The sequence below is a fragment of the Pseudorasbora parva genome, chromosome 25, assembly GCF_024679245.1.
Source record: "Pseudorasbora parva isolate DD20220531a chromosome 25, ASM2467924v1, whole genome shotgun sequence".
NCBI lineage: Eukaryota > Metazoa > Chordata > Actinopteri > Cypriniformes > Gobionidae > Pseudorasbora > Pseudorasbora parva.
The window spans coordinates 9,520,714-9,529,685 of NC_090196.1; the positions used below are offsets into that span (position 1 = coordinate 9,520,714).

The following is an 8,972-nucleotide window of genomic DNA, read 5'->3' on the forward strand; positions in this document are numbered from 1 at the left end:
CTAGGGTTACATACGTAACCTGAGACGTTCCCTTTCGGGGAACTCGAGCTGCGTCGAAACGCTGTGAGAACGCTTATACCCACATCGCCATAGGACCAAGTGTCTCGTATGTGTGAAGCCGAAGCGCACACGGTTACGAGAGAACCTGCGCCCCAACAGTAGATGCCAGGTCTAGTTCGTAGAACCTGACAAAAGTTAACGGAGACGACCAACTGGCCGCGTTACAGATGTCATGGAGGGAAGCCCCTGACAGAAGTGCTTTCGAAGCAACCATACCCCTGGTGGAATGCGCCCGGACAGCCAGTGGAGACGGCTGCCCGGCCGCCTCGTAAGCAAGTGAGATGGCCTCGACCACCCACTTGCTCATCCTCTGCTTGGATACTGGAGCCCCCTTCTTAGGGGGTCCGAAACCGACAAATAACTGGTCAGATTTTCTCCACAGGGCAGCTCTGTGGACATATATATCACTGCATGAAAAGTGGGATTTTCGTCCCCGTAAACGGCCGGAAATCTCCCTGATTTTCGACAATTAACGTCAGTTTACAGCCTGTGAACGTCGCGTTCGTCTGTGCCACATATTGACGGAAACGAACCATGACGTATGTGGAGCTTGCGGAGGCATGCTGGCGCCGGCGTTAATGACTCTAATTAGCATATGAATAGCAGCTCTGGGCGGCGCCTTGCCGGAATGGCTTGAATTTCCTCACTCAGTATTGGTTGAAACTACTACATTGAAACAAGAAATATCACTCGTGATTGGTTGGCAGATCTGTTACTATTGGTCAACCTGGGTAATAAATTAATACATTTAAACCCCCAAATTATAATAATTTTACACCCATATATATATATAAAATTATGATTTGCATATTATTTTTTAATTGTATATATTCATATGATATGCTATTATGTTTTATATTCATGTCATTGTTATCCTATGGACTACGCTATTATAACCATCAAGGACATTCATTTATTGAGGAAAGAAAATATGCCAGGGACATGCAGTTTATTCACAGAAAGAGCTTTATTAGAACAAACACAAACACACAACCAAATGCAAAACGTTTGAGATCTGCCCACACAACAATAGGAAGCTCACGAGAAGCCCAAAATCCTACAGCACCATGAAGTCTCTGTTTTCCGCTTCAGAGCTGTAGGTAACTAGCGCCATTCTGTCTGATTTCAGTCCATTTTTCAGACGTCTGTCGTGCGTTGCCGTTCTTTGGAATCGCCTCTAATCTCGATTGCAGCGTGGCACAGAGCTCGGCGAGCTCCTGGCTGGTCAAACAGTCCATCCAGACACCGCGCGAACGATGCCGTCTTCCTCATCAGACATCAGGTCTATGGTAGCGCACTTCCAAAGGCCCACCTCATCCTCAGCTAACACACTCTTTCTTGCTTGTAGCAGCTGTAAAAACAAACAATAAAGACAATCATTATCGCACGATGTACTGCGTAAAATGCACCTGAAAAATAGTCACACTGACCAAAAACGGATCTAATCTAATAAATCTTACCCTCTTTCTTCTCAATCGACTCCGAGCTGATCTCTTCACAGCTTCTGCGCGCGATGCAAGAACTGGATGTTTGTACCTCCTGCGTACTGTCTCTTTGTCTTACATGCAGCTGGAAAACAATTAAATGAGTATTATGACGAAGTTGTGAAGACGGCGTACTGCTTCCTGTAAAATGACCAGAAAAAGAAAACACTTTTATAAAGCAACTTACATTTGTTCTTTTACTAGGCTAATTTCAGCTTGTGCTACTTAAAAAGCTTTGCTTTAGGTTACTTTAGCTTAGATAACAGTCTTACCGCAATCTTAGGACTGGTCTTCTCTTAGGCACTCGTCTTCTCTTCTTAGTATCTTCCACACAGTTTTTCGACTCCAAAGCAAGCAACCTATCATCGATGGACAGCAACCTGGAGATTACTAAAGTTAACTGCTCGTTAAAATCGGCAGCAAACTGAGCAAGCTGACGAGATTGCATTCAGCTGTTTCTTCCCGCCGGTGTTACGGATCAACTGGGGATCATGTTATCTGGGGACGGGCGCGTGCACGCAGCTAGTTTTACCTGGATTTACAGCAGATGTTAGACGAGGACAGATTCGTCACAGCGGATTTTCCACTGAACAGATTTAAAACGCTTTCCACATTATTGGTAAATGTTTGCATAATATCAGGCTCTGTGTTTTCCTCTGTCGCTGCTTTGCTGTATGTTTCAAACGCAGTTTAAGGGAATTTTTAATGTGGTTTCATTTCACAACACAGACCACGCCCACATTTTGTTACATTCTTTTCGATGAAAGTCGTATCCAATGACAATTACATTCAATAAATTACATTGTGTCGTATTAGTATCGGAATTTTTATTTTATTTTTAACAACTATTGTTTTTGTAATTTGCTTAGGGTATTTTTTAAATTATATATATATATATATATATATATATATATATATATATATATATATATATATATATATACACACACACACACACACACACACACACACACACACATATATATATATATATATATATATATATATATATATATATATATATATATATCCTAACTAAAATAACTCATAGCCTGTCATATTACCTTTCTCATATTAGCCTATTATATTCTATTATAATCTATTATATTGCCCACCCCTTGCCCACCTGCACATCCCAGCTGATATACAAGATTTGGTGGGTCATTCTGCATTTGAAAGTTTGAAAGGGTTTTAAATCTTCTAAATAAAGTAAAATGATTCAAAATCAAGTAATTTATATATGCCAAAGTCAACTTTAAACATATACAATGTAATTTCCAAACAGCAAAATTGTGACCAGTGAAAATGCTGAGTGGCTAGTAACTTTGGAAAACCACTAACCACGGTGGCCGGTGAGCAAAAAAGTTAATGTCAACCCCTGTATGTATATATGTATATATATATGTATATATATATATATATATATATATATATATATATATATATATATATATATATATATATATATATATATATATAGTGCCGTTAAAATTAATTTGCGTTAACACGTTCATTTTGACAGGCAATGATATATGATATATAAAGTTTGCTGATGTATGACGCCGCTTATTAGCAGGAGACCGCAATGATTGGTAAAAGTTGCGGTGATTGGTCAAAATTGCGAGTCGCACTGAATTCACGGGGACTGATTGCAAATGACACACAATAAATAATCTAGAATACTTTCATCAAATATATAAATTCAAGCTTAAGTTTAAGATTTTACAATTAGGCTATACTGAGCCTGATCTATCTAAGAGATTTTCTTAGAAGGAAGTTAATACCTTTTAGAAAAATGTCACATGGGTTAAAACTCCTGCTACCCTGATTTGCATTTGTATAGCTCACAGCATGTTCATTTACATGTTAAAGCCTCCCCTGGAGTTAAGGGAAGGGGGGTCTTGGGGGGGACAACTGCCAAGCAAGGCCCACGTCAATTTCTGACAATTCACGGCAGTTTTCGGTGTCGCCTGCAAACTGCCGTGTACAGTCGTAAACCTGATCTTCCACGACAATCTACAGTGCCGCTTACTGACGAAAATCCCACTTTTCATGCAGTGTATCCAGTGCCCTCACAGGACACAGCAGATTCAGTCTTTCCTGGTCTGACGTCTTAAACGGAGGAGGACAGAAGGCTTGGAGAGTAATGGGGCCCCGTGGGCTCGTAGGAACCTTTGGGACATAACCCGGCCTGGGATGCAGAAAGGCTTTCACCATCCCAGGCGCAAACTCTAAACATGAGGGTCCTACAGACAAGGACTGAATATCTCCTATTCTTTTGAGAGATGAAATGGCCAAAAGAAAGATGGTTTTTAGGGTGAGGAACTTGTCCGAAACCTCCTCTAAAGGTTCGAACGGTGGCCCAGACAAGCCCCTCAAGACAATGGCCAAGTCCCATGCTGGGACCCTCGAGTGCATAGCCGGCCTCAACCTCAAAGTGCTACGGAGGAAGCGTGTAATTAGAGGGTGTCTTCCCAAAGACACTCCACCGAAAGGGACGTGGAAGGCACCCAAGGCCGCCACGTACACCTTTATTGTGGAGGGGGTCAACCCTGCCGAGAACCTTGCCTGCAGGAACTCCAGCACTGTACCAACCGGGCAGTTAACTGGGTCCCACTGGCGTTCTCTGCACCATGCTGAGAAAAGTTTCCATTTCAGAGCGCACAGCTTCCTCGTGGATGGAGCTCTGGAGTGAAGGATGGTCTCTACGACCTCGGCCGAGAGACCTTCCTCTATGAGCCTAGCCCCCTCAGAGGCCAGGCCCATAGTTTCCACATCTCCGGGCGTGGGTGCAGGAATCTCCCGCCCGCCTGAGAGAGTAGATCCCTCCTGGTCGGAATCTCCATCGGAGAGCCTTCCAGGAGAGATATCAGGTCCGAAAACCACACTCTGGTCGGCCAGTACGGAGCCACTAGAAGTACCTGGGCCTCGTCCCGGCGTACCCTCTCCAGAACTCCTGGAAGCAAGACAATCGGGGGGGAGGCGTACAGAGGTAGCCTCGGCCACTCCTGTACCATGGCATCCAACCCCAGCGGGGCTGGATGGGTCAGAGAAAACCACTGCGGGCAGTGAGAATTCTCCGCCGAAGCAAATAGGTCTATTTATGCTCTTCCATATACCTTCCATAGGAGCTCCACCACCTCTGGGTGGAGTCTCCATTCCCCGGGCCTCGGCCCCTGCCTCGACAGGCTGTCTGCTTCCTGATTCAGGACCCTCGGGATATATACTGCTCTGATTGACAGCAATTTCCCTTGGGCCCACAGGAGGATCCGATGTGCCAATTTGTCCAACGGACGGGACCTCAGACCCCCCTGGTGATTTATATAGGTGACCACCGATGTGTTGTCTGACCTGACTAGCACATGGTGGCCCCTGAGGTCGGGCAGGAACTGTTTCAATGCCAGAAACACTGCGAGCATCTCTAGCCGATTTATGTGCCAGTACCGCTGATGTTCCTGCCATAGACCCTGGAATGAGCGACCACTCATGGTCGCCCCCCAGCCCGTGAGAGAGGCATCTGTCGTTAGCGTTACGCGACGAACATGAGACCCTAACACGGGACCCTGAGATAAAAACCCCGGGTTTTTCCACATGACCAGAGCACGTAGGCATCGCCGCGTGACTGTGATCGTGCGGAGCGGATTTCCCCTCGGGGAGAATCCCTTTGTTTTGAGCCACCACTGCAGTGGCCTCATGTACAGTAGGCCAAGAGGTATAACGTTGGACGCTGCTGCCATGAGACCTAACAGTTTCTGGAACTGTTTCACAGTGACGGCCCGGCCTAGCTTCTGTTCTTTGACTGCTGCCAGGATCGATGCTATGCGTGTTGGCGATCATTGCGCCCGCATTATTACCGAGTCCCAGTTCACACCTAGAAAAGTGGTTCTCTGAGCCGGAGAAAGCACACTCTTCTTGGCGTTCAGCCTCAACCCCAACTTCGACATATGCGCGAGAACAGCATCTCGATGCTGAACCGCCATCTGCTCTGTATTCGCTAGAATCAGCCAGTCGTCGATATAATTCAGTATGCGGATGCCCTGCAGACGCAACGGCGCCAGAGCTGCATCCACACACTTGGTGAATGTGCGGGTTGACAGTGCTAGACCGAAAGGAAGTACTCGATATTGGTATGCCTCTCCCCCGAAGGCAAACCTGAGGAACTTCCTGTGATGTGGAAGGATGGAGACATGAAAATACGCATCTTTGAGGTCTATGGTGACAAACCAATCCTCTTGTTTGACAAACAATCCTTGAGTGTGAGCATCTTGAACTTGAGCTTGGCCACCGAGCGATTTAGTAGACGCAGATCTAATATCGGGCGTAAGCCCCCATCCTTCTTCGGCACGATGAAGTAACGGCTGTAAAACCCAGACTCCCTGCTGGGAGGGGGAACCCTCTCTATAGCCCCTTTTTGCAGGAGTGTCTGTACTTCCTGTGCCATTACCAGAGCCTGCTCCGGGCCCACCTCTGTAGGTAGGACACCGCTGAAAGGAGATGGCCGACTTTTGAATTGAATGGCGTACCCCCTTTCGATTATCTGCAGGACCCAATGAGATATATTTGATAGACGTTTCCACTTGTCTAGAAAATCTACTAAGGGTACCAGCCTCTCGAGGCTGGCCTCTGGTGTACTTTGAGCAACAAGCACAGTGCCCTGAAGCGGCGGACCGGCAGGGAACGACTGACTTGACTGCTCGGGGGCCCCCCGAGGGGGGCGCGGACCACCCTCGGGTGGCCCGCGGAGACCGACTGCGCCCCGGCATTGCGGCGGGGTTGGCAGGGCGGCCCCCAGAGGGTGCCGCAGGGAAACGGGTACCGTTGGCAGGGGTAAACACCGTTTCCCTACGGGGGGAACCACCCTCAGCGTCCTGACGCTTCTGGCGTCAGGAACGCTTCGACGAGGCCTTCTTGGCGATCAGGACTGTCCTCATATCAGCCCTGCCCCTCGAAGGCCTCGTCTGAGAGCGCCGCCCCTCATCCCCGCGCTGAGGGGGAGTTCCGGTAGCGACGCTCTGCTTCTGTTTTGCCCTGTGCGAGCTTGCTTGATGTCAGCAGCAGCCCCAGGGACCTGGACACGTAGAGGGAGGAACTGCTTGAGCGCCGCAGCTTGCTTTTTCGACTCCTGGAACCTCTCGGTGACAGTGTGAACTGCGTCACCGAAGAGGCCTCCAGGAGAAAGCGGCGCATCAAGCAGGAAAGCTTTCTCCCTCTCCTTGATGTCAGTGGGGTTTAGCCATAAATGCCTCTCCGTGGCCACCAATGCTGCCATAGAGCGGCCAACACATCTGGCCGTCTCTTTGGTGGCCCGGAGAGCTAAATCCGCAGATGTACGAAGCTCGGCTACTATATCTCCCCCCACGACATCACTACTGTCCAAATCCCTCAGCAGGTCAACCTGATATGCCTGCACGATAGCCATAGTGTGCAGGCATGCAGCAGCTTGACCCGCTGCCGAGTACGCTTTGCCCACCAGCGCCGACGTTGTTTTAAGGGGTCTGGTGGGCAAAGTCGGGGCCTTAAGGGACGACGCCGAGGAAGGCGAGAGATGGCTCGCGAGCGTCTCTTCAACCTTTGGCATCGCCCCATAACCGTACTGTTTCAGCCCGGCGATGTTACTGTAGACCGAAGTCTGCGGGCTGAAAACACGATACGATGCCGGTCTCTTCCATGATCTTGCCACCTCAGTGTGCAAATCATGGAAGAACGGCAAGCCCCGTCGCTGAGGTTCTGAAGCGCGAGAAGGCAGGAATCTTTCATCTAGCTTGCTTACACGCTTTCTTCCTGCCTCATATCTCTCAGCTGGCCAGTCGATGTTAAGCCTGGCCACAGCTCGCGTCAGAACCTCAACGAGCTCCTCGCATGCAGGGGACTGAAGTGGCGAGTCATCAGTCTCGATGCTTTCAATGTCCACCTCCTCAGAGCTGGACAATTGAAGCACCGGCGACTCTCTCGGGGGGGAAGAAACCGCCATGCGTGCTTCCATTCCCCGAAAAGAGCCGCTGGATGGTGCAGGTGAGGGCAGAGATAAGGCAGCGCCCGTCTATCAACCCCTCTGCAACATCCAATTGTGATCCCCACGACTGCAGCCTCGGCGGCAGCGGGACCAGAGCCGCGGGGAACACGAGCCGAGGCACCCTCCTCAAAGAGTGCCCGGCGGGAGCGCAGCGTTCTCAGCGGTAACTTTTCACAATGCTCGCAAGCAGCCCCCTCGAGGGCTGCCTGGGCATGCTGCGCTCCCAAGCAGGCTACACAAAGAGAGTGTGTATCCCCGCTCGTGATGTAACGTGGGCAGGGATGAACACACCTCTTAAAACTGCTTTCACTCGCCATAGTACTCTATCTATTTTATTTTCACTTTGTTTTGTTAATATATATGAAATATTTAACAAAAAGGGTGGAAAAACTCTTCAATAGACAGACAAAAACACCAAATAGACAGACAGATTCACACAGATCGCTTGCTGAAGGCTCAGAAGCTAGTTCCTGTTTGTTTTCACAGACGCTTTATAGCTTCCGGTCGATGACGTCATCACGCCGACGATCGATCTTTTTTCCGATGGAATGGTTCTACAGGCGCTTCACGACGCATTAACGCAGAGGCGTTCTCACAGCGTTTCGACGCCGCTCGAGTTCCCCGAAAGGGAACTGAGTGGTATTATTGTGCACACGTTTTTTTCTTCGCTTTTCTGACCTGAACTGTGTTGCTCAGAACTAAGTTGCGGAAGGAGGATCTCGTGTAAACAGCATTGAATGTGAGCTGAACTCCAATGAAACCCTAATCCACATTGGGACTGTATCGTGAGCATTAATATTGATCTATTGTGATTTATTGTCTACTGATTTTCCACTTTTAATTTCACTGTCCTTTTGTTTTATATTTTGTTTTTTGTATATATTTTGTTTCATTTTATTTCTGTTGTTGTTTTCTGAAGAGCCAGAGTGAAAGAGTATTTCAAGAGTAATTTGGGGTAAATTGTATTCATACTCAAATCCAAAGTTGTTCTTTATATTAATTAAGCTAATTAGAAACAAATTGAATTAATAGGCGAAAATAAGATTCAGTTAATTTTATTAGCTTGAACCTAAATAGGTCAAAATAAATATATAAATAATAAGAAGACTAAATAGAAATTTAAATATATAGGGATTATAAGAATACATTCATTCCTATATTTATTTTTATTATCCATTACCCCCATTTTGGTCACTATTTCTTTTTTTTTCTTTATTGTTTCTGATGTATTGAACCTCTGATATTATCATCATTATTATTATTGCATTATTAATATCTTCCTAATACAACTTGCCTGCTTCTAATGCAGCCAGTGTTGTCGTCATTCCTTCTACCATTGTTGCTGACACAGTCTCTTGACCGAATCTGATTCTTCTGATCGCTGGTCCAAATTTAGAGATAGTGTATTCCTTTTC

At 47.1% G+C, this 8,972-nt stretch overlaps 1 long non-coding RNA gene across 2 annotated transcripts; it reads right to left on the bottom strand.

Annotated features, from left to right (window-relative positions):
- Positions 1–1,008: 1,008 nt before the first annotated feature.
- On the bottom strand, positions 1,009–2,383 carry LOC137065309 (uncharacterized). Of its 2 annotated transcripts, none has more exons than XR_010901619.1 (3): positions 1,817–2,383; positions 1,521–1,629; positions 1,009–1,411 (listed from the first exon to the last, which is right to left on the bottom strand). It is a non-coding gene; the product is annotated as an uncharacterized lncRNA (long non-coding RNA). The 2 variants fall into 2 exon arrangements; XR_010901618.1 differs by having other exon boundaries at positions 1,521–1,685.
- Between the last annotated feature and the right edge of the window lie 6,589 nt (positions 2,384–8,972).